This window comes from Nerophis lumbriciformis, linkage group LG03, assembly GCF_033978685.3.
Source record: "Nerophis lumbriciformis linkage group LG03, RoL_Nlum_v2.1, whole genome shotgun sequence".
Taxonomy (NCBI): domain Eukaryota; kingdom Metazoa; phylum Chordata; class Actinopteri; order Syngnathiformes; family Syngnathidae; genus Nerophis; species Nerophis lumbriciformis.
In genome coordinates this window covers 39,386,085-39,412,767 of record NC_084550.2, presented here as the reverse complement: position 1 = coordinate 39,412,767, position 26,683 = coordinate 39,386,085, and the positions used below count along the sequence as shown (strand labels likewise).

The 26,683-nt window shown below is 44.9% G+C and overlaps 1 protein-coding gene across 6 annotated transcripts in view; it reads right to left on the bottom strand.

Moving 5' to 3' along the window:
* ppp1r16b (protein phosphatase 1, regulatory subunit 16B) overlaps nucleotides 1-26,683 on the bottom strand; it is a 276,451-nt gene that overhangs the window by 174,024 nt on the left and 75,744 nt on the right. The window contains exon 1 of one of the 6 annotated variants that reach the window (XM_061937729.1): nucleotides 8,163-8,281. The exons of the other annotated variants lie outside the window; for them this stretch is intronic. The gene's annotated coding sequence lies outside the window, so the exon portion shown is untranslated. Of the gene's footprint in view, nucleotides 1-8,162; nucleotides 8,282-26,683 lie in introns of those variants that run through there. 6 annotated transcript variants of the gene reach the window in all.

Here is a 26,683-nt window from a genome sequence, read left to right as displayed (position 1 = left end):
CTGTTCATAACTTTTATGGACAGAATTTCTAGGCGCAGTCAAGGCGTTGAGGGGATCCGGTTTGGTGGCTGCAGGATTAGGTCTCTGCTTTTTGCAGATGATGTGGTCCTGATGGCTTCGTCTGGCCAGGATCTTCAGCTCTCACTGGATCGGTTTGCAGCTGAGTGTGAAGCGACTGGGATGAGAATCAGCACCTCCAAGTCCGAGTCCATGGTTCTCTCCCGGAAAAGAGTGGAGTGCCATCTCCGGGTTGGGGAGGAGATCTTGTCCCAAGTGGAGGAGTTCAAGTACCTCGGAGTCTTGTTCACGAGTGAGGGAAGAGTGGATCGTGAGATCGACAGGCGGATCGGTGCGGCGTCTTCAGTAATGTGGACGCTGTATCGATCCGTTGTGGTGAAGAAGGAGCTGAGCCGTAAGGCAAAGCTCTCAATTTACCGATCGATCTAAGTTCCCATCCTCACCTATGGTCATGAGCTTTGGGTTATGACCGAAAAGACAAGATCACGGGTACAAACGGCCGAAATGAGTTTCCTCCGCCGGGTGGCGGGGCTCTCCCTTAGAGATAGGGTGAGAAACTCTGTCATCCGGGGGGAGCTCAAAGTAAAGCCGCTGCTCCTCCACATCGAGAGGAGCCAGATGAGGTGGTTCGGGCATCTGGTCAGGATGCCACCCGAACGCCTCCCTAGGGAGGTGTTTAGGACACGTCCGACCGGTAGGAGGCCACGGGGAAGACCCAGGACACGTTGGGAAGACTATGTCTCCCAGCTGGCCTGGGAACGCCTCGGGATCCCCCCGGGAAGAGCTGGACGAAGTGGCTGGGGTGAGGGAAGTCTGGGATTCCCTGCTTAGGCTGCTGTCCCCGCGACCCGACCTCGGATAAGCGGAAGAAGATGGATGGATGGATGGGTAACTAATGTAAATAATTCAATGTATATACCCTGATGATTATCTTGTGTGATGACTGTATTATGATGATAGTATATATGATAGTATATATCTGTATCATGAATCAATTTAAGTGGACCCTGACTTAAACAAGTTAAAATACTTATTCGGGTGTTACCATTTAGTGGTCAATTGTACGGAATATGCACTTCACTGTGCAACCAACTAATAAAAGTCTCAATCAATCAATCAAAAACCCCTGTTCCAGACCACCTTCAAGCCCCTTTCTGTCTCTTCAGAACGCGCCGTTTTATGGGCGCCGGTCTTATTTACATGCTGAAGCCCTCTTTAGCGATCCCTTCAACTGCGTCTCCACCCCGTCAGTCATGTTGTCATTTTTAGCGCTTCCATTTAGAGCAGGGGTCCCCAAACTACAGCCCGCGGGCCGCATCCGGCCCCCCAGCATCCAAAATCCGGCCCACAGGAAGTCCCAAGTTAAAAAAAAAGTTTTTTATTTTTTTAATCTTTCTTTTCTAATCCATTTTCTACCACTTGTTACTCTTGGTGTCTCCTAGCCGCTCAGGCAAATCATATTGTCTATAAATGAATTTTCCAATCGATAACGTGACAATGTTAAATGTTGATGAACATTAATGTTAATTGATGTTAAATGACCAGTGTTGGGACTAACGCGTTACAAAGTAACGCGTTACTGTAACGCCGTTAGATTCGGCGGTAACTAGTAATCTAACGCGTTATTTTTTTATATTCAGTAATTCAGTTACCGTTACTACATGATGCGTTACTGCGTTATTTTACGTTACTTTTTTTGTAGTATAAAGTGTGTTTTATCGGAGGGCTGCTCTGTCATCGTTCTGATTCTTCTTGTGTCACAAGCCGGAGAAGAGAGAGAGACACGCGCTCTGTGTGTGAGTGTGAGTGTGAGTGTGTGGAGGGAGGAGAGGGGGGAGGGGGGCGTGTCTGATCATGGCGGAGCCAGAAGTCGAGTTTGCTAACATGGAGATATTTTCACTACTTTTCTTTTGTCGAGCACAAAGAAAATAACAATTTAGTTAAATGTAAATTGTGCTTTGGATCAAAGATCCCATCTACTGCCCAAAACAGCAATTCAAATCTGCTGAAACAAGCTACATAGCAACATGCTTCGACGAAGCTAGTAAAGAGAGACAGAGACTCCAATGACACTTCACCACGTAAGGATTAACTCTGCCTCTGCTCATATTTCAGAACTGAAGGTACACACACTCTGTCAATCATAAAGAGGGATGCTAGTGGGCCAGGCCAATCTTTCCTTATCTCTAAACTAAAACTGGGGAAATGTGTAGAGTGTTCTGGGCTTCAGACATGATTTTGTGTCAGAATTTCTTGAGGAAAAAATGGCTGGTTAGGCTTTGTGTATGTAGTGTGTGCCTTTCTTGCTTTACAGCTATGCTGTTATTATGCTGTTTGTTACTTATGTATGTTATGTTGCAGCTATTTAAAATAGTTTTGTCAATTTGTTCTGGCCAGAAACAAATTGGCCTTTGTAACATATCTTTGTCTTTGTGTGTTGTATGTCGACCACATTGCTTAGCAGAGTTCAGTGATACAAATGTATGTCAAGTTGATCAACAGATTGTATTATTCTCCAGTGCAATAACAGTACTGAAATAAAGGCTAAAAGGGCATTAATTGGAGCTTTAAAAAAAAAAGAAGAAAAAAAGAAGTAACTAAATAGTTACTTTTCACAGTAACGCATTACTTTTTGGTGTAAGTACTGGTAACTGAGTTAGTAACTGAGTTACTTTTGAAATGAAGTAACTAGTAACTATAAATAGTTACTGTTTTTCAGTAACTAACCCAACACTGTAAATGACAATTATGACGATTATAAAGACAATATATATATAAATATATATATACAGCCTGGCCCCCGGACAAAAAATGTTTTAACCCAATGGGGCCCCAGAATCAAAAAGTTTGGGGACCCCTGATTTAGAGTCTAACAGATGTACTGCAGGTTAAAACAATACGCTATGTTTTATGAAGATTTTAGCATGTATGTCCATTGCATTGTTAGCTGACCTTTGCAAAAATGTATTTTTACGAGTTAGAATGTATAAGAAAAAAAGAAAAACAAACAGTCATGGTCAAAAGTTTACATACACTTGTAAAGAACATAATGCTATGGCTGTCTTGAGTTTCCAATACGTTCTACAACTCTTATTTTTTTGTAATAGAGTGACTGGGGCACATACTTGTTGGTCACAAAAAAAATTCATGAAATTTGGTTATTTTATGAATTTATTATGGGTCTACTGAAAATGTGACCACATCTGCTGGGTCAAAAGTATACATACAGCAATGTTAATATTTGCTTACATGTCCCTTGGCAAGTTTTTGGTAGCCATCCACAAGCTTCTGGTTGAATTTTTGACCACTCAAAATTGGTGCAGTTCAGCTAAATGTGTTGGTTTTCTGACATGGACTTGTTTCTTCAGCATTGTCCACACATTTAAGTCAGGACTTTGGGAAGGCCATTCTAAAACCTTCATTCTAGCCTGATTTAGCCCTTCCTTTACCACTTTTGACGTGTGTTTGGGGTCATTGTCCTGTTGGAACACCCAACTGCGCCCAAGACCCAACCTCCGGGCTGATGATTTTAGCTTGTCCTGAAGAATTTGGAAGTAATCCTCCTTTTTCATTGTCCCATTTACTCTCTGTAAAGCACCAGTTCCATTGGCAGCAAAACAGGCCCAGAGCATAATACTACCACCACCATGCTTGACGGTATGGATGGTGTTCTTGGGATTAAAGGCTTCATCTTTTCTCCTCCAAACATACTGCTGGGTATTGTGGCCAAACAGCTCAATTTTTGTTTCATCTGACCACAGAACTTTTCTCCAGAAGGTCTTATCTTTGTCCATATGATGTCAGATGAAACAAAAATTAGTCATAGTGAAGATTTATGATCGCTCATTTTTAGGACTATTTTTTTAATGCCTGGCTGGTGATCGACTGACACACCCTCCGAGATCGACTGGTAGCTCGCAATCGACGTAATGAGCACCCCTGGCTTAAACTTAGCACAGGACTCTGGAACATGAAAACAAACCAACGTGATTGTAGCTTACCGCAAACAAGGAGCACAGGACAAGTGAACAGAAAGGCAGGCTTAAATAGTGTCAGTGATGGAAAACAAGTGCGCGTCGGGAACACAAGCGGCAGGTGAAAATAATAAGTAACCATGGTGACGAAACAAACTCACAGGTGCACAAGCAATAACAAAAGGAGTCCAAAACTAACAGAAAACACAAAAACATGATCCAGACCACGGATCATGACAAAATCAGGCTGGAATGAAGGTTTTAGAATGGCCTTCCCAAACGTGTGGACAATGCTGAAGAAACAAGTCCATGTATATATACATATATATATATATGTATATATATATATATATATATATATATATATACTCCTCTCTGAGCTGCCACCTTAACGTGGTAGAGGAGTTTGCGTGTCCCAATGATCCTAGGAGCTATGTTGTCCGGGGGCTTTATGCCCCCTGGTAGGGTCTCCCAAGGCAAACTGGTCCTAGGTGAGGGATCAGACAAAGAGCAGCTCGAAGATCTCTATGAGGAACACTGACAAGGAACCCAGATTTCCCTCGCCCGGACGCGGGTCACCGGGGCCCCCCTCTGGAGGTGGGGCACGATGGCGAGCGCCTGGTGGCCGGGCCTGCCCCCATGGGGCCCGGCCGAGCACAGCCCGAAGAGGCAACGTGGGTCCCCCCTCCAATGGGCTCACCACCCATAGCAGGGGTCATAGAGGTCGGGTGCGATGTGAGCTGGGCGGCAGCCGAAGGCAGGGCACTTGGCGGTCCGATCCTCGGCTACTGAAGCTAGCTCTTGGGACGTGGAACGTCACCTCGCTGGGGGGGAAGGAGCCTGAGCTAGTGCGCGAGGTGGAGAAGTTCCGGCTAGATATAGTCGGACTCACTTCGACGCACAGCAAGGGCTCTGGAACCAGTTCTCTCGAGAGGGGCTGGACTCTCTTCCACTCTGGCGTTGCCGGCAGTGAGAGGCGACGGGCCGGGGTGGCAATTCTTGTTTCCCCCCGGCTCAGAGCCTGCACATTGGAGTTCAACCCGGTGGACGAGAGGGTAGCTTCCCTCCGCCTTCGGGTGGGGGAACGGGTCCTGACTTTGGTTTGCGCTTATGCGCCAAACCGCAGCTCAGAGTACCCACCCTTTTTGGATTCACTCGAGGGAGTACTTGAGAGTGCGCCCCCGGGTGATCCCCTCGTTCTACTGGGAGACTTCAATGCTCATGTTGGCAGCGACAGTGAAACCTGGAGAGGCGTGATTGAGAAGAATGGCCGCCCGGATCTGAATCCGAGTGGTGTTTTGTTATTGGACTTTTGTGCTCGTCACAGATTGTCAATAACAAACACCATGTTCAAACATAAGGGTGTCCATATGTGCACTTGGCACCAGGACACCCTAGGCCGCAGTTCCATGATCGACTTTGTAGTTGTGTCATCGGATTTGCGGCCTCATGTTTTGGACACTCGGATGAAGAGAGGGGCGGAGCTTTCCACCGATCACCACCTGGTGGTGAGTTGGCTGCGATGGTGGGGGAGGATGCCGGACAGACCTGGCAGGCCCAAACGCATTGTGAGGGTTTGCTGGGAACGTCTGGCAGAGTCTCCTGTCAGAGAGAGTTTCAATTCCCACCTCCGGAAGAACTTTGAACATGTCACGAGGGAGGTGCTGGACATTGAGTCCGAATGGACCATGTTCCGCGCCTCTATTGTCGAGGCGGCTGATTGGAGCTGTGGCCGCAAGGTAGTTGGTGCTTGTCGTGGCGGTAATCAGCGGACAAGTACCGACAGGCCAAGCGGTGTGCGGCTTCAGCGGTCGCAGAGGCAAAAACTCAGACATGGGAGGAGTTCGGTGAGGCCATGGAAAACGACTTCCGGACGGCTTCGAAGCAATTCTGGTCCACCATCCGCCGCCTCAGGAAGGGGGAGCAGTGCACTATCAACACCGTGTATGGTGAGGATGGTGTTCTGCTGACCTCGACTGCGGATGTTGTGGATCGGTGGAGGGAATACTTCGAAGACCTCCTCAATCCCACCAACACGTCTTCCTATGAGGAAGCAGTGCCTGGGGAGTCTGTGGTGGGCTCTCCTATTTCTGGGGCTGAGGTTGCTGAGGTAGTCAAAAAGCTCCTCGGTGGCAAGGCCCCGGGGGTAGATGAGATCCGCCCGGAGTTCCTTAAGGCTCTGGATGCTGTGGGGCTGTCTTGGTTGACAAGACTGCAGCATCGCGTGGACATCGGGGGCGGTACCTCTGGATTGGCAGACCGGGGTGGTGGTTCCTCTCTTTAAGAAGGGGAACCGGAGGGTGTGTTCTAACTATCGTGGGATCACACTCCTCAGCCTTCCCGGTAAGGTCTATTCAGGTGTACTGGAGAGAAGGCTACGCCGGATAGTCGAACCTCGGATTCAGGAGGAACAGTGTGGTTTTCGTCCTGGTCGTGGAACTGTGGACCAGCTCTATACTCTCGGCAGGGTCCTTGAGGGTGCATGGGAGTTTGCCCAACCAGTCTACATGTGTTTTGTGGACTTGGAAAAGGCATTCGCCCGTGTCCCTCGGGAAGTCCTGTGGGGAGTGCTCAGAGAGTACGGGGTATCGGACTGTCTGATTGTGGCAGTCCGCTCCCTGTATGATCAGTGCCAGAGCTTGGTCCGCATTGCCGGTAGTAAGTCGGACACGTTTCCAGTGAGGGTTGGACTCCGCCAAGGCTGCCCTTTGTCACCGATTCTGTTCATAACTTTTATGGACAGAATTTCTAGGCGCAGTCAAGGCGTTGAGGGGATCTGGTTTGGTGGCTGCAGGATTAGGTCTCTGCTTTTTGCAGATGATGTGGTCCTGATGGCTTCATCTGGCCAGGATCTTCAGCTCTCACTGGATCAGTTCGCAGCTGAGTGTGAAGCGACTGGGATGAGAATCAGCACCTCCAAGTCCGAGTCCATGGTTCTCGCCCGGAAAAGGGTGGAGTGCCATCTCCGGGTTGGGGAGGAGATCTTGCCCCAAGTGGAGGAGTTCAAGTACCTCGGAGTCTTGTTCACGAGTGGGGGAAGAGTGGATCGTGAGATCGACAGGCGGCTCGGTGCGGCGTCTTCAGTAATGCGGACGCTGTATCGATCCGTTGTGGTGAAGAAGGAGCTGAGCCGGAAGGCAAAGCTCTCAATTTACCGGTCGATCTACGTTCCCATCCTCACCTATGGTCATGAGCTTTGGGTTATGACCGAAAGGACAAGATCACGGGTACAAGCGGCCGAAATGAGTTTCCTCCGCCGGGTGGCGGGGCTCTCCCTTAGAGATAGGGTGAGAAGCTCTGCCATCCGGGAGGAGCTCAAAGTAAAGCCGCTGCTCCTCCACATCGAGAGGAGCCAGATGAGGTGGTTCGGGCATCTGGTCAGGATGCCACCCGAACGCCTCCCTAGGGAGGTGTTTAGGGCACGTCCCACCGGTAGGAGGCCGCGGGGAAGACCCAGGACACGTTGGGAAGACTATGTCTCCCGGCTGGCCTGGGAACGCCTCGGGGTCCCACAGGAAGAGCTGGACGAAGTGGCTGGGGAGAGGGAAGTCTGGGCTTCCCTGCTTAAGCTGCTGCCCCCGCGACCCGACCTCGGATAAGCGGAAGAAGATGGATGGATGGATGGATATATATATATACATATATATATATATGAAATACTTGACTTGGTGAATTCTAGCTGTAAATATACTCCTCCCCTCTTAACCCCGCCCCCAACCACGCCCCCACCCCCCACCTCCCGAAATCGGAGGTCTCAAGGTTGGCAAGTATGCTGTAGGTGTTCTTGTCTTACAAAAAGATTGTGAATGATAGGCAAAATTTAAAAAAAATTAAAAAGTGCTGGTTCTCTTGATAAAAGTCCAATGTTTACATTCCACCTAAACAACATCAAAAACATTATTTCTAAGAGTTTCCAGCAATCTTGTGAGCCATAACAGACACCCGTCTACTGTCATCTGTCAGACTAACCACTTCCTGGATGCTACACAGAAAAGAAAAACTAAAGCAAGGAAGTCATTTTTTCCGTATGACAGCAGGCAAGTTTCAAAAAGACAAAGAAGGAACCAAAAACATCGACTTTGAAATGTCAACAGAATTCGATGTTTTTCATCTGACAAAGTGCCTTATCTGACTTTGAAAGAAAATTAAGAAGGAAAAAAAAAGTATTACCTTATAAAACAACATCAGGAACATCTCAGAAACTTCCTGAAGAAGCCTTTACCACTTCTTCTGGGAGACTTCTTTAACTTTGCAGCCAGAAAACCTTCAAACGTCCGATGGTACGCTTATTCACCGTACCACAATCGAGTTCAGACTGCATGCATGCATTTCCTCAAGTGCAGTGCAGATGATGACAGTGTCAGGAAACCGGTGGTCTTAAATCAGGTCACTTTCAGAATGCGTGACAGTCACTCACCAAGGGAGTCAAAAAATCACTGTCTTTGGTGCCTTCACCTTTTTGGTCACTGGAGCCAACCTTAATGCAAATAAATGATTTACAAGACAAAGAAAAATAAGCACCGTCCACCAACCAAATTGCAAATGACTTTGTTTTCAAGCCAAAGGTGCAGTGACGTGCGGTGAGGTTCATGACTGGTGAGGCACTGACTTCATCACAGTCAGATTTACAAACATATGAACCCTAAAGAGTATCTTATTCACCATTTGATTGGCAGCAGTTAACGGGTTATGTTTAAAAGCTCATACCAGCATTCTTCCCTGCTTGGCACTCAGCATCAAGGCTTGGAATTGGGGGTTAAATCACCAAAAATGATTCCCAGGCGCGGCGCCGCTGCTGCCCACTGCTCCCCTCACCTCCCAGGGGGTGAACAAGGGGATGGGTCAAATGCAGAGGACAAATGTCACCACTCCTAGTGTGTGTGTGTGACAATCATTGGTACTTTAACTTAACTTTAACTTTACACATACAAACTGTAGCACACAAAAAAGCACATTTAATAAAAAAAACGTTATTATGGTCTTACCTTTACTTAGAAATTAAGTCCATGCGCCGCAACTAAAGCCCTCACTTCAACTTTCCACGTACAAGATTGAATCTATTTAAAAAAGTGTAACCGAGGGTTTATAAATGTCGCCTATACTGTATGAAACTACAAAATAACAAACACGGAGGCTCCAGTTTACACGAGGACCACTTTATTTACCTTATTTCAAAAACCTCCGCAACGTGACATCACTTCCGCTCTTAGCGCCTTCAAAATAAGAGCTCAAGGCATATACTGTATAACAGCGCATAACAGGAACTTAACATCACAAAGAGGAAAGCCCATGAAAATAGGTTACAAAAGTTATTTAATAAGAAGCCAAAAAGTGCAAAAACAATAATGTACGTGTTGGAGGAGTTGTGAATTCGGTACACCTGCAGTCTGCAGGTGTATCTAATGTTGTGTCCCTGCAGTCATTCACAACTCCTCCAACACCAACATTATTGTTTTTGCACTTTTTGGCTTCTTATGAATTTTTTTTTTAAAATAGATTCAATCTTGCACGTGGAAAGTTTAAGTGTGGGCTTTAGTTGATATAACAATTATACGGCGGGGGTGCAGGAGGCGAGCCTCAGCCAGTGCGTCTTTTGCAGCCGTTTTATGATCGCTCAGCACAAGAAATACTTTACACACATACAGTTGTTGACAAAATACACTGTACATTATATACCTCAGCTAACTAAACTATGGAAATGTATAATATAGTTCATATAGCAATACAGTCTCACTGCACAGCAGGCCAGCAGTTAGCCGAGTCATTGCGCAATCCATGTTGCGGCACTGAGTGACGTGCCTCAACTGGCTGCTGTTCACCGCCCCTGCTATGGGCTCACCACCCATAGCAGGGGCCATAGAGGTCGGGTGCAATGTGAGCTGGGCGGTAGCCGAAGGCAGGGCACTTGGCGGTCCGATCCTCGGCTACAGAAGCTAGCTCTTGGGACGTGGAACGTCACCTCGCTGGGGGGGGAAGGAGCCTGAGCTAGTGCGCGAGGTAGAGAAGTTCCGGTTGGATATAGTCGGACTCACCTCGACGCACAGCAAGGGCTCTGGAACCAGTTCTCTCGAGAGGGGCTGGACTCTCTTCCACTCTGGCGTTGCCAGCAGTGAGAGGCGACGGGCTGGGGTGGCAATTCTTGTTGCGCCCCGGCTCAGAGCCTGCATGTTGGAGTTCAACCCGGTGGACGAGAGGGTAGCTTCCCTCCGCCTTCGGGTGGGGGGACGGGTCCTGACTGTTGTTTGCGCTTACGCGCCAAACAGCAGCTCAGAGTACCCACCCTTTTTGGATTCACTCGAGGGAGTACTTGAGAGTGCTCCCCCGGGTGATTCCCTCGTTCTACTGGGGGACTTCAACGCTCATATTGGCAACGACAGTGAAACCTGGAGAGGCGTGATTGGGAAGAATGGCCGCCCGGATCTGAACCCAAGTGGTGTTTTGTTATTGGACTTTTGTGCCCGTCACGGATTGTCCATAACGAACACCATGTTCAAGCATAAGGGTGTCCATATGTGCACTTGGCACCAGGACACCCTAGGCCGCAGTTCTATGATCGACTTTGTAGTTGTGTCATCGGATTTGCGTCCTCATGTTTTGGACACTCGGGTGAAGAGAGGGGCGGAGCTTTCTACCGATCACCACCTGGTGGTGAGTTGGCTGCGATGGTGGGGGAGGATGCCGGACAGACCTGGCAGGCCCAAACGCATTGTGAGGGTTTGCTGGGAACGTCTGGCAGAGTCTCCTGTCAGAGAGAGTTTCAATTCCCACCTCCGGAAGAACTTTGAACATGTCACGAGGGAGGTGCTGGACATTGAGTCCGAGTGGACCATGTTCCGCACCTCTATTGTCGAGGCGGCTGATTGGAGCTGTGGCCGCAAGGTAGTTGGTGCCTGTCGTGGCGGTAATCCTAGAACCCGTTGGTGGACACCGGCGGTGAGGGATGCCGTCAAGCTGAAGAAGGAGTCCTATCGGGTTCTTTTGGCTCATGGGACTCCTGAGGCAGCGGACAGGTACCGACAGGCCAAGCGGTGTGCGGCTTCAGCGGTCGCGGAGGCAAAAACTCGGACATGGGAGGAGTTCGGGGAAGCCATGGAAAACGACTTCCGGACGGCTTCGAAGCGATTCTGGACCACCATCCGCCGCCTCAGGAAGGGGAAGCAGTGCACTACCAACACCGTGTATGGTGCGGATGGTGTTCTGCTGACCTCGACTGCGGAAGTTGTGGATCGGTGGAGGGAATACTTCGAAGACCTCCTCAATCCCACCAACACGTCTTCCTATGAGGAAGCAGTGCCTGGGGAATCTGTGGTGGGCTCTCCTATTTCTGGGGCTGAGGTTGCTGAGGTAGTTAAAAAGCTCCTCGGTGGCAAGGCCCCGGGGGTGGATGAGATCCGCCCGGAGTTCCTTAAGGCTCTGGATGCTGTAGGGCTGTCTTGGTTGACAAGACTCTGCAGCATCGCGTGGACATCGGGGGCAGTACCTCTGGATTGGCAGACCGGGGTGGTGGTTCCTCTCTTTAAAAAGGGGAACCGGAGGGTGTGTTCTAACTATCGTGGGATCACACTCCTCAGCCTTCCCGGTAAGGTCTATTCAGGTGTACTGGAGAGGAGGCTACGCCGGATAGTCGAACCTCGGATTCAGGAGGAACAGTGTGGTTTTCGTCCTGGTCGTGGAACTGTGGACCAGCTCTATACTCTCGGCAGGGTCCTTGAGGGTGCATGGGAGTTTGCCCAACCAGTCTACATGTGCTTTGTGGACTTGGAGAAGGCATTCGACCGTGTCCCTCGGGAAGTCCTGTGGGGAGTGCTCAGAGAGCATGGGGTTTCGGACTGTCTGATTGTGGCGGTCCGCTCCCTGTATGATCAGTGTCAGAGCTTGGTTCGCATTGCCGGCAGTAAGTCGGACACGTTTCCGGTGAGGGTTGGACTCCGCCAAGGCTGCCCTTTGTCACCGATTCTGTTCATAACTTTTATGGACAGAATTTCTAGGCGCAGTCAAGGCGTTGAGGGGATCCGGTTTGGTGACTGCAGGATTAGGTCTCTGCTTTTTGCAGATGATTTGGTCCTGATGGCTTCATCTGGCCAGGATCTTCAGCTCTCACTGGATCGGTTCGCAGCTGAGTGTGAAGCGACTGGGATGAGAATCAGCACCTCCAAGTCCGAGTCCATGGTTCTCGCCCGGAAAAGGGTGGAGTGCCATCTCCGGGTTGGGGAGGAGATCTTGCCCCAAGTGGAGGAGTTCAAGTACCTCGGAGTCTTGTTCACGAGTGAGGGAAGAGTGGATCGTGAGATCGACAGGCGGATCGGTGCGGCGTCTTCAGTAATGCGGACGCTGTATCGATCCGTTGTGGTGAAGAAGGAGCTGAGCCGGAAGGCAAAGCTCTCAATTTACCGGTCGATCTACGTTCCCATCCTCACCTATGGTCATGAGCTTTGGGTTATGACCGAAAGGACAAGATCACGGGTACAGGCGGCCGAAATGAGTTTCCTCCGCCGGGTGGCGGGGCTCTCCCTTAGAGATAGGGTGAGAAGCTCTCTCATCCGGGGGGAGCTCAAAGTAAAGCCGCTGCTCCTCCACATCGAGAGGAGCCAGATGAGGTGGTTCGGGCATCTGGTCAGGATGCCACCCGAGCGCCTCCCTAAGGAGGTGTTTAGGGCATGTCCGACCGGTAGGAGGCCACGAGGAAGACCCAGGACACGTTGGGAAGACTATGTCTCCCGGCTGGCCTGGGAACGCCTCGGGATCCCCCGGGAGGAGCTGGACGAAGTGGCTGGGGAGAGGGAAGTCTGGGCTTCCCTGCTTAGGCTGCTTCCCCCGCGACCCGACCTCGGATAAGCGGAAGAAGATGGATGGATGGATATATGGACTTCCATTTCTGTAGTGCATATGTTGTTTTATTTCCAGTGTGGCATCAATTCCTCGTATCCTATCCAGTAGAAACTAGAGTAGATGACGCAAAGAGACTTGCAAACTGCTATGATACCTTTAGAAATAGCGGCACTGCAGCAAGTATTGTGCTGTGACGTTAAGAAAAAGGGAAGATATGAACACCACAAGGGGCTGTAAAGCCTGCGGTGATAGCATAGCTGCTCCCCCAGGGGGCCAAAGCTGCAAATCACAGATTGACCTCAATCAGCTCCCTGACTGCACATAGGAATGCTCACACTTTGCATCGCACATTTTGATGGAAAAGGAAAAGTCTGGATTGGTAGCAGCTCATATATGAAAAAAAGACTCTAAGATGATAAACATTCATGCCAGCATGTTCAGCCCTCTGCAGCCTTAAAAGGGACCTGCCCTTTTTTGGTAAACCCTGTTTTTCCTTTCTTTGTTTTTTATGTGATTCAGCTTATATTCAGAATACAATGATTTGCAAATCCTTTTCAACTTATATTCAATTGAAAAGACTGCAAAGACAAGATATTTAATGTTTGAACTGGTACTTGCTTACGTGCAGTGATTTTTTCCAGATTCTTTGAACCTTTTGATGATATTACGGAGCGTAGATGGTGAAATCCCTAAATTCCTTTCATTAGCTGGTTGAGAAATGTTGTTCTTAAACTGTTGGACAATTTGCTCAGCCATTTGTTAACAAAGTGGTGACCCTCTCCCCATCCTACGATTTACACAACGTGCCAACTTCACTGGTTTTGGGTTTTTTTTTACCTAAAGTCACAGCAGCCCTGTCATGATCTGTGGCCCGGATTTTTGGACTCCTTCAGTTCCTGTTTTGTGCACCCCTGGGTTTGTTTTGGTTACCATGGGTACTGATTGGGTGCACCTGCCTCTGGTTAGTGTTCGGCACGCTCACCCTCTGCCGATATGACTTTAAACCATAACCAAGCATGCATCACTATAGCTCTTGTCTCAAAGTAGGTGTACTGTCACCACCATCACGCCCTGACTTATTTGGAATTTTTAGCTGTTTTCCTGTGTGTAGTGTTTTAGTTCTTGTCTTGCGCTCCTATTTTGGTGGCTTTTCCTGTTTTTTTTGCTATTTTCCTGTAGCAGTTTCATGTCTTCATACTTGCCAACCTTGAGACCTCCGATTTCAGGAGGTGGGGGGAGGGGGGTGGGGGTGGGCGTGGTCAGAGTGGGACGGGGCGTGGTTGGGGGCGTGGCTAAAAGGGGAGGAGTATATTTACATCTAGAATTCACCAAGTCAAGTATTTCATATATATATATATATATATATATATATATATATATATATATATATATATATACACACACAGGTAAAAGCCAGTAAATTAGAATATTTTGAAAAACTTGATTTATTTCAGTAATTGCATTCAAAAGGTATAACTTGTACATTATATTTATTCATTGCACACAGACTGATGCATTCAAATGTTTATTTCATTTAATTTTGATGATTTGAAGTGGCAACAAATGAAAATCCAAAATTCCGTGTGTCACAAAATTAGAATATTACTTAAGGCTAATACAAAAAAGGGATTTTTAGAAATGTTGGCCAACTGAAAAGTATGAAAATGAAAAATATGAGCATGTACAATACTCAATACTTGGTTGGAGCTCCTTTTGCCTCAATTACTGCGTTAATGCGGCGTGGCATGGAGTCGATGAGTTTCTGGCACTGCTCAGGTGTTATGAGAGCCCAGGTTGCTCTGATAGTGGCCTTCAACTCTTCTGCGTTTTTGGGTCTGGCATTCTGCATCTTCCTTTTCACAATACCCCACAGATTTTCTATGGGGCTAAGGTCAGGGGAGTTGTGGACTCGTCAGACCACAAAACACCTTTCCACTTTGTATCAGTCCATCTTAGATGAGCTCAGGCCCAGCGAAGCCGACGGCGTTTCTGGGTGTTGTTGATAAACGGTTTTCGCCTTGCATAGGAGAGTTTTAACTTGCACTTACAGATGTAGTGACCAACTGTAGTTACTGACAGTGAGTTTCTGATGTGTTCCTGGGCCCATGTGGTGATATCCTTTACACCTTGATGTCGCTTGTTGATATTCAGCCTGAGGGATCGAAGGTCACGGGCTTAGCTGCTTACGTGCAATGATTTCTCCAGATTATCTGAACCCTTTGATGATATTACGGACCGTAGATGGTGAAACCCCTAAATTCCTTGCAATAGCTGGTTGAGAAAGGTTTTTCTTAAACTGTTCAACAATTTGCTAACGCATTTGTTGACAAAGTGGTGACCCTCGCCCTATCCTTGTTTGTGAATGACTGAGCATTTCATGGGATCTACTTTTATACCCAATCATGGCACCCACCTGTTCCCAATTTGCCTGTTCACCTGTGGGATGTTCCAAATAAGTGTTTGATGAGCATTCCTCAACTTTATCAGTATTTATTGCCACCTTTCCCAACTTCTTTGTCACGTGTTGCTGGCATCAAATTCTAAAGTTAATGATTATTTGCAAAAAAAAAAAATGTTTATGAGTTTGAACATCAAATATGTTGTCTTTGTAGCATATTCAACTGAATATGGGTTGAAAATTATTTGCAAAGCATTGTATTCCATTTATATTTACATCTAACACAATTTCCCAACTCATATGGAAACGGGGTTTGTATGACTGCCATCTACTGGTCACACTTATCATTACACCGTTTACCAAATAAAATTTATTCGAGATTGGTAAGTAAAACCAGAATCATGCCGTAGATTAGCCGCACCGGGTTATAAGGCGCACTGTCGATTTTTGAGAAAATTAAAGAATTTTAACTGCGGTAAAATACGGTAAATCCTTTTTTCTCTCCAGGCTGGTTTGAGTGGCGAGAAAAGAAACACACTAAAGCATTGAGAAGTAATGACGTAGGGGGCCTCGCCTCTTTAAAATGGCTGTGTGTGTACAGGAAGTGACGTCTTTACTTCCTGACAAGACTCAAAAACCCGTGTCGCACACAGAGGCATATTTGGCGGATGGAACCGTTTTTTTAAAACGAAAAGCTTGCAAATAGAGGCGTTCGTAAAATCGAGGTTCACTGTATAATACATTGAAATGAATTAAATCGCCGAGCTCTAGAGAGTAAAACAAATAATTAGTTTTGCCTTTAAATCATAGCTGAAGTTTGTTTGGCGGGGTTGTGTTCTTTATTTTTCTTGAGCTGCTGTAAAACTTGCAAAACTGTGTCTGTCTGGACTGCTAAATGAAAAACCAACAAAACAAACCTACATACTCAAAGTTCGTACATGCACACGCACATTCACATTCACATACACATACTGTACATACACATTCACTGCACAAACATACACATACTGTACATATGCATTCACTGTACAATCATACACATACTGTACATATACATTCACTGTACAATCATACACATACTGTACATACACATTCACTGCACAAACATACACATACTGTACATACAAATTCACTGTACAAACATACACATACACATACATGTACATATACATTCACTGCACAAACATACACATACAGTACATATACATTCACTGTACAAACACATACACACATTCTGTACATATACATGCATACACTCATGCACATAATCACGTTTCATCAAACATATACTAACGTTGTTGCCCTAGGGCAGGGGTCGGCAACCAAAAATGTTGAAAGAGCCATATTGGACCAAAAATACAAAAAAAAATCTGTCAGGAGCCGCAAAAAATTAAAAGCCATATTACATATAGATAGTGTGTCATGAGATATAAATTGAATTAAGAGGACTTAAAGGAAACTAAATGACCTCAAATATAGCTACAAATGAGGCATTATGATGCAATATGTACATATAGCTAGCCTAAATAGCATGTTAGCATCGATTAGCTTGCAGTCATGCAGTGACCACATATGTCTGATTAGCACTCCAACAAGTCAATAACATCAACAAAACTCACCTTTCATGCACAACCTTAAAAGTTTGGTGGACAAAATGAGACAGAAAAAGAAGTGACATAAAACACGTCCTCGAAAGTCGGAGAAAGTTATACATGTAAACAAACTACGGTGAGTTCAAGGACAGTCAAAATTAGTAGGACAAAACGGCGCTCGCCAAATACTCGAATCAGTGAAGCATGTTTAATACAAACAGTGTGCTTTATAACAATTAAGGAGGTTTGTGTCATGTTTGTCCTCCTACAGAAACCATATTAAAACAAAAAATAGATTTTTTTTCCCCTCATCTTTTTCCATTTTTCATACATTTCTGAAAAAGCTCCAGAGAGCCACTAGGGCGGCGCTAAAGAGCCGCATGCGGCTCTAGAGCCACATGCGGCTCTAGAGCCGCGGGTTGCCGACCCCTGCCCTAGGGTAAACTGGGTAACACATGGCACACAAACAAAGCTTAACCTATTATTACTATAACAATCTACAAGGTTAATATCGGTTGCTTCTCTTCTTCCCCTCCATTTTTCTGCATTCTTTCGTATCTCAAGTTATCATTACGTATATGTATTGTTGCATTTGAACAACTGTATAATAGAGGTAAATTATTGGTATTGTTCATTATCAATAGCGCTATTTCTATTGGTATTTGTATTGCTCCATTTGTAGTGCAATAATGCTCATTGTCATTTCTGTATTATTTTTTATTTTCACTAACTGCTTATTTGCTATCACTTTTACCATCATATTTGTACATGTCGTATTTGCTGATGTTGCTCTATTGTTGTTGTTGTTGTCTCTCTGTCTAATCCCCCTCTTGTCCCCACAATTTCCCCCTCTGTCTTCCTTTTTTTCTCTCTTTCTATCCCCTCCTGCTCCGGCCCGGCTGCACTAAATGATAATATAAATACAATTATATTAATTAAGTCAAATACAAATAAGGCAACAAGAGAAGTATCCCACACTTCTCTTTTGTAAAGTAAATCTGAACAGCCGATATGGGCATCGACATCAACTATATGATTTGCCTGAGAAGCTGGACAGGACAAAAAAAATAAAAATAAATAAATAAATAAATAAATAAATGAAAAACCAACACAATGGGACAAACCGGAAAAATATTCTGCAAACATACCAAAAATCACGCAGTTCAATAATCTTTTATCAAAATTCCTACAGACGTGTGGCGTACTTGCCAACCCTCCCGGATTTTCCGGGAGACTCCCGAAATTCTGCGCCTCTCCCGAAAACCTCCCGGGACAAATTTTCTCCCGAAAATCCCCCGAAATTCAGGCGGACCTTAGTGACGTGTCGACAGCCTGTTTTCACGTCCGCTTTCCCACAATATAAACAGTGTGCCTGCCCAATCACGTTATAACTGTAGAATGATCGAGGGCGAGTTCTTGGTTTCTTATGTGGGTTTATTGTTAGGCAGTTTCATTAACGTCCTCCCAGTGCGGCAACAACACACAACAACAGCAGTCACGTTTTCGTCTACCGCAAAGCAATTCGTCTGCCGTAAACAGCAATGTTGTGACACTCTTAAACAGGGCAATACTGCCATCTACTGTACATGTTATGTGACAATAACATCTACGGCTTTTAAAGAGTGCAGTGCACAACTGCGCACACAACAAGGAGACAAAGCAGAATGCATCATCAGAGAGGGTGTTCAGCATGGTTAGAAAAATAGTGACAGGGAATAGAACAAGAATGGACAATTCAACCCTTAACTCAACAATGAGTAGATGAGTGTTATGTGTGTGTATATGTGTAAATAAATGAACACTGAAATTCAAGTATTTCTCTTATTTATTTATTTATATATATATATGTATATATAGTTATATATATATATATATATATATATATTTCTTATATATATATATATATATATATATATATATATATATATATATATATATATATATATATATATATATATATATATATATATATATATATATGAAATACTTGACTTGGTGAATTGTAGCTGTAAATATACTCCTCCCCTCTTAACCACGCCCCCAACCACGCCTCCGCCCCCCGACCCCCCACCTCCCGAAATCGGAGGTTTCAAGGTTGGCAAGTATAACGTGTGGTGTTACCACGACTACTCCATTACGTAGCCACCGACACAAAGCAAATAAAATGACTTTAAAACACACAACTCACATTAAAATTGTGCTCCAAAATGAACACGCCATAACAAGTGAGTATGGAACAAATCAAATGGCTTTAAAGCATAGTTCCAAATTCTCAACCATCATAAAGCACAAATATAGTTTTAAAAACAGTATAATTAACGGGAATCTTCTCTTTCAAAATGATGTTTCCTGCATCAACGTCAACATGGAAGCAGGGGAGAGAATATCGAGTTCAAGCGTCACTCTAAAATCCCATTCAGCTTACTGGATTGAGGTCATTGGGGAATGTCATCATCCATGTCATTATGGAAGTGATTTGGCTCTCGCTGCACATGTACCGTGAATTCCGGACTTTTTTCCGAGGCTTTGAACCGTGCAGCTTGTAAAACTGTGCAGCTAATTTATGGATTTTTCTGCAGCTGTATAATAAATAGTCATAAAAAAACAAGCACACACAGTGGATAGGTGTGTTATTGTTTGTGCTATGGCGCCATCTTTTGGGCGAAATCGGTCATTGCAGGTACTGCAGGGCTGCATTGCCCCTCTGGTTAAGTTAAAGTTAAGTTAAAGTACCACTGATAGTCACACACACACTAGGTGTGGTGAAATTACTCTCTGCATTTGACCCATCCCCTTGTTCCACCCCCTGGGAGGTGAGGGGAGCAGTGAGCAGCAGCGCTGGCCACGCTCGGGGATCATTTTGGTGATTTAACCCCCAATTCCAACCCTTGATGCTGAGTGCCAAACAGGGAGGTAATGGCTACCATGTTTATAGTCTTTGGTTTGACTCTGCTGGGGTTTGAACTCACGACCTACCAATCTCAGGGCGGACACTCTAAAATGATGCAATAAACTATTGTTAAGATAGAAATATCACAAAAAAGGACATAACTGTGAGTGAAATGCTGTCATCGTTAGGAGAAGGAATGTTTGTCCTGGGGAAACCAAGTGTCCAACAACGCTAATCATCCCCGAAAAACTCAACCGTCCCCTCCTGACCTGAATAATGTCCAGAAAGCCACCTGAAATACTGACTAAGTGTCACGGCCATACTTGCCAACCCTCCCGATTTTTCCGGGAGACTCCCGAATGTCAGTGCCACTCCCGAAAATCTCCCGGGGCAACCATTCTCCCGAACAACAATATTGAGGGCGTGCCGTGATGGCACCGCCTTTAGCGTCCTCTACAACCTGTCGTGGCGTCCCCATACAAACAGCGTGCCGGCCCAGACACATGTTGTATGCGGCTTCCATAGACACACGTAAGTGACTGCAAGACATACTTGAGCAACAGCCACACTGAGGGTGGCCGTATAAACAACTTTAACACTGTTACAAATATGTGCCACACTGTGAACCCACACCAAACAAGAATGACAAACACATTTCGAGAGAACATCCACACTGTAACACAACTTAAACACAACAGAACAAATACCCAGAATCCCTTGCAGCCCTAACTCTTCCGGGACACAATATACATCCCCGTTGCCACCAAACCCCACCCCCCAAAGCCAGGACAACACACACACGTCTCATCTGCGGGTGTTGTTGTGAAAGATTCATGTCGGATGCCGGCATAGAGTGGCTGTGCCAGCAACTTGAGGGTTCCGGTTTCGATCACCGCTTCCGCCATCCTAGTCACTGCCGTTATGTCCTTGGGCAAGACACTTTACTCATCTGCTCCCAGTGCCACTCACACTGGTTTCAAGGTAACTTAACCACGATGTAAAGCGCTTACTAGAGAGAAGCGCTATATAAATATAATTCCCAATGTAAATCAATGTGAGATCAACATACAGACAGGATGGCATCACTCATTATTATTTTGTTTTTATTTCTACAAAGCCCACTCAAAAACATAGCAGCCATCAAGTGCCCTTTAACACAGCAGCAAACTTCCAGCCTTCACAATAAAACATACAGATTAATACCAGCATGTCGTTAACTTACAATAGTTACCGTATTTTTCGGAGTATAAGTCGCACCGGAGTATAAGTCGCACCTGCCGAAAATGCATAATAAAGACGGAAAAAAACATATATAAATCGCACTGGAGCCTGGACAAACTATGAAAAAAACTGCGACTTATAGTCCGAAAAATACGGCACTTAGTTTTATTTACAAAACCCAAAACCAGTGAAGTTGGCACGTAAATAAAAACAGAATACAATGATTTGCAAATCATTTTAAACTTATATTCAATTGAATAGACTGCAAAGTCAAGATATTTAACGTTAGAACTGGAAAACTTTATTTTTTGCAAATATTAGCTCATTTGGAATTTGATGCCTGCAACATGTTTCCAAAAAGCTGGCACAAGTGGCAAAAAAGAGTGAGACAGTTGAGGAATGCTCATCAAAGACTTATTTGGAACATCCCACAGGTGAACAGGCTAATTGGGAACAGGTGGGTGCCATGATTGGGTACAAAAACAGCTTCCATGAAATGCTCAGTCATTCACAAACAAGGATGGGGCGAGGGTCACCACTTTGTCAACAAATGCCTGAGAAAATTGTCCAACAGTTTAAGAACAACATTTCTCAACGAGCTATGGCAAGAAATTTTGGGATTTCACCATCTACGGTCCGTGATATCATCAAAGGGTTAAGAGAATCTGGAGAAATAACTCCACATAAGCAACAATGCCAGTGACCTTCGATCCCTCAGGCTGTACTGCATCAAAAAGCGACATCAGTATGTAAAGGATATCACCACTTGGGCTCAGGAACACTTCAGAAAACCACTGTCAGTAACTACAGTTGTTAGCTCCATCTGTAAGTGCAAGTTAAAACTACTATGCAAAGCCAAAGCCATTTATCAACAACACCCAGAAACGCTTCGCTGGGCCCGAGCTCATCTAAGATGGACTGATGCAAAGTGGAAAAGTGTTCTGTGGTCTGACGAGTCCACGTTTCAAATTGTTTTTGGAAACTGTGGATGTCGTGTCCTCCGGACCAAAGAGGAAAGGAACCATCCGGACTGTTCTAGGCGCAAAGTTGAAAAGCCAGCATGTGTGATGGTATGGGGGTGTATTAGTGCCTAAGGCATGGGTAACTTACACATCTGTGAAGGCACCATTAATTCTGAAAGGTACATACAGGTTTTGGAGCAACATATGTTGCCATCCAAGCAACGTTATCATGGACGCCCCTGCTTATTTCAGCAAGACAATGCCAAGCCACGTGATACAACAGCGTGGCTTCATAGTAAAAGAGTGCGGGTACTAGACTGGCCTGCCTGTAGTCCCGACCTGTCTCCCATTAAAAATGTGTGGCACAATATGAAGCCTAAAATAGCAGAAGGGAGACTGTTGAACAACTTAAGCTGTACATCAAGCCAGAATGGGAAAGAATTCCACTTCAAAAATGTGTCTCCTCAGTTCTCAAATGTTTACTGAGTGTTGTTAAAAGGAAAGGCATAATTATTTGCAAAAAAGTTTCTCAGTGTGAACATTAAATATCTTGTCTTTGCAGTCTATTCAATTGAATATAAGTTGAAAAGGATTTGCAAATCATTGTATTCTGTTTTTATTGGGTTTTGTACATGACAGTTCTGTCTTCTCCCATGTCAGAAACGGCGCAATAGCGTTGCTCTGTGCCGATGTCGATGTGTTGCTTGTCGCAAGAAGATAATACAGTTTCAGTCAATGACAGCTGTACTTGCTCCTTCTGGAGACACTGCTCCTGAGTGTTTGGAAGAGAATTACAAGTCTGGTGCCACCCCCCCGCAGGAAGAACTATGAATCAAACAAGACTCTGTCAGAGGGGACGCGAGCTACGTGACACGAGAGTATATTCCAGGCTTTAGTCCTGTTAGTGCGACTCCAAGGAGACACGCAGAGCTGCGTATTGTGCAAATGTCCAAGGGCGTAAGAATGAGTTGAACATTGGCGGGGGCACATATTGTATTGGTACCAGGACAGGTCCATAAAGACTTTGAACAGAAATATGCCGTACAGACATTACATACGCCGCCAAACAGGATTGAAATTCCGACGTTTGTGCATACATCTGATGTACCATTGAGTTAAAGTTAAAGGGGAACATTATCACCAAACCTATGTAAGCGTCAATATATACCTTGATGTTGCAGAAAAAAGACATTTTTTTTTTAACCGATTTCCGAACTCTAAATGGGTGAATTTTGGCGAATTAAACGCCTTTCTATTATTCGCTCTCGGAGCGATGACGTCACAACGTGACGTCACATCGGGAAGCAATCCGCCATTTTCTCAAACACATTACAAACACCGAGTCAAATCAGCTCTGTTATTTTCCGTTTTTTCGACTATTTTCCGTACCTTGGAGACATCATGCCTCGTCGGTGTGTTGTCGGAGGGTGTAACAACACGAACAGGGATGGATTCAAGTTGCACCAGTGGCCCAAAGATGCGAAAGTGGCAAGAAATTGGACGTTTGTTCCGCACACTTTACCAACGAAAGCTATGCTACGACAGAGATGGCAAGAATGTGTGGATATCCTGCGACACTCAAAGCAGATGCATTTCCAACGATAAAGTCAAAGAAACCTGCGAGCGGATGAGGGTATGTCTACAGAATATATTAATTGATGAAAACTGGGCTGTCTGCACTCTCAAAGTGCATGTTGTTGCCAAATGTATTTCATTTGCTGTAAACCTAGTTCATAGTTGTTAGTTTCCTTTAATGCCAAACAAACACATACCAATCGTTGGTTGGAAGGCGATCGCCGAATTCCGTGTCGCTGGCTGTCGTGTCGTTTTCGTCGGTTTCGCTTGCATACGGTTCAAACCGATATGGCTCAATAGCTTCAGTTTCTTCTTCAATTTCGTTTTCGCTACCTGCCTCCACACTACAACCATCCGTTTCAATACATGCGTAATCTGTTGAATCGCTTAAGCCGCTGAAATCCGAGTCTGAATCCGAGCTAATGTCGCTATTCCTTGCTGTTCTATCCGCCATGTTTGTTCGCATCGGCATCACTGTGTGATGTCACAGGAAAATGGACGGGTGTATATAACGATGGTTAAAATCAGGCACTTTGAAGCTTTTTTTAGGGATATTGCGTGATGGGTAAAATTTTGAAAAAAACTTCGAAAAATAAAATAAGCCACTGGGAAATGATTTTTAATGGTTTTAACCCTTCTGAAATTGTGATAATGTTCCCCTTAAAAGTACCAATGATTGTCACACACACGAGGTTTGGCGAAATTATTCTCTGCATTTGACCTTGAGGTAGAATGCAAACGTCGGAGCCTACCTGTGGTGCGATGCGAATAGCCTAAAAAACGGAACATCAATCATCCGTTTAGCTTGCAAAGTTTGTCATCTTATTGTTAGAATAGTGGAAGGGAGAGATTAACATAAGCTTGGGTACCGTTCACATTTGAATCGATACAGTTTTAATTATCAAATTACTCAACTGTACCAATTTTTGGCACTTTTGTGTGTTATTAAATAAAACATTTTTGAAAATTAAACATTTATTTTTTAATGGAACGTTTAAAAATGAGCTGATTATGACAATTGCTGTCTAGTTGTAAATGGTAAATGGGTTAAAGCGCTTTTCTACCTTCAAGGTACTCAAAGCGCTTTGACACTATTTCCTAAGGGTGTAACGGTACACAAAAATTTCGGTTCGGTACGTACCAGGTCACGGTTCGGTTCATTTTCGGTACAGTAGGAAAACAACAAAATATAAATTTTTTGGTTATTTATTTACCAAATTTGTAAACAATGGCTTTATCCTTTTAACATTGGGAACACTATAATAATTCTGCCCACGTTAATCAACATTAAACTGCCTCAAGTTGTTGCTCAGATTAAATAAAATGACACAACTTTTCTTCTACATATAAAAAGTGCAACATTAAAGGCCTACTGAAATGATTTTTTTTTTATTCAAACGGGGATAGCAGATCCATTCTATGTGTCATACTTGATCATTTTGCGATATTGCCATATTTTTGCTGAAAGGATTTAGTATAGAACAACGACGATAAAGTTTGCAACTTTAAAAAAAAAAGCCTTGCCTGTACCGGAAGTAGCGTGACGTCACAAGTTGAAAGTCTCCTCACATTTCCCCATTGTTTACACCAGCAGCGAGAGCGATTGGGACCAAGAAAGCGACGGTTACCCCATTAATTTAAAACCACGATGAAAGATTTGTGGATGAGGAACGTGAGAGTGAAGTATTAGAGTGCAGTGCAGGACGTATCTTTTTTCGCTCTGACCGTAACTGAGGTACAAGAGCTCATTGGATTCCACACTCTCTCCTTTTTCTATTGTGGATCACTGATTTGTATTTTAAACCACCTCGGGTACTATATCCTCTTGAAAATGAAAGTCGAGAACGCGAAATGGACAATCAACAATACTATTAAACCATGGACCTGTAACTACACGGTTAATGCTTTCCAGCCTGGCGAAGCTTAACAATGCTGTTGCTAACGACGCCATTGAATCTAACTTAGCTACGGACCTCGACAGAGCTATGATAAAAACATTAGCTCTCCACCTACGCCAACCCTCATCTGCTCATCAACACCGAAGCTCACCTGCGTTCCAGCGATCAACGGAGCGACGAAGGACTTCACCCGATCATTGATGCGGTCGGCGGCTAGCGTCGGATAGCACGTCTGCTATCCAAGTCAAAGTCCTCCTGGTTGTGTTGCTGTAGCCAGACGCTAATACACCGATCGCATCTACAGCTTTCTTCTTTGCAGTCTCCATTGTTCATTAAACAAATTGCAAAAAATTCACCAACACAGATGTCCAGAATACTGTGGAATTTTGCGATGAAAACTGAGCTTTTTGTATTGGATACAATGGCATCCCAATACTTCCGTTTCAACCATCGACGTCACGCGCATACGTCATCATACCTAGACGTTTTCAACCGGAAGTTTCGCAGGAAATTTAAAATTGCACTTTATAAGTTAACCCGACCGTATTGGCATGTGTTGCAATGTTAAGATTTCATCATTGATATATAAACTATCAGACTGCGTGGTCGGTAGTAGTGGGTTTCAGTAGGCCTTTAAACAGTTTCAAGTCAACTATTTATGCTTAATTTATTACAGCATTTGGGAAGCCTGTAGTTGATTTTTATTATGTAAATGTAATATTTTTATCAACATGTGATAGCAGGGACCCTGCCATTCAAAACTAGGCTGCTCCATTACTAATGATTAATGTAACTATAGCTGAAAAAATAGTACAATATCAATAGGAGAGACTATTCATCCCTGAACACCATAGAGTTCATGTAGGCTTAATGATGCAGTTACATTATTATATCAACTATCAGAGACAGAAACTCTTTATTTAACATAATGTCCTTTTTTGCTGCTTCAACACAGCTCAATCAACACAGAAAAAGGTAAAGTGAAATAACAGACAGACAGGGCTTTGCTATCTGTAACACACACACACACACACACACACACACACCGCAAAATGAGCTAACGTTACGCTAAAAGCTAATTAGCCTTCACCTCAAGCCAGGACTGCGAGCGAGCTAAGCTGCCGTTTAGGTTTCTAGAACGTCAACGGGCTCATAGTGATGTTACTAGTAGTTGACTGGGAGGTGTTTATTATAATTTGGGGAGAGTCCGCTGCCTTATGCTCACCTGCTAAACACCTACCTGCTCGACGCTGGAGCACTGATTCCATGCGCTCTGAATACGCACTGCTGATTGGTTATTACCGCTCTGTGTGTAACCAATCAGAT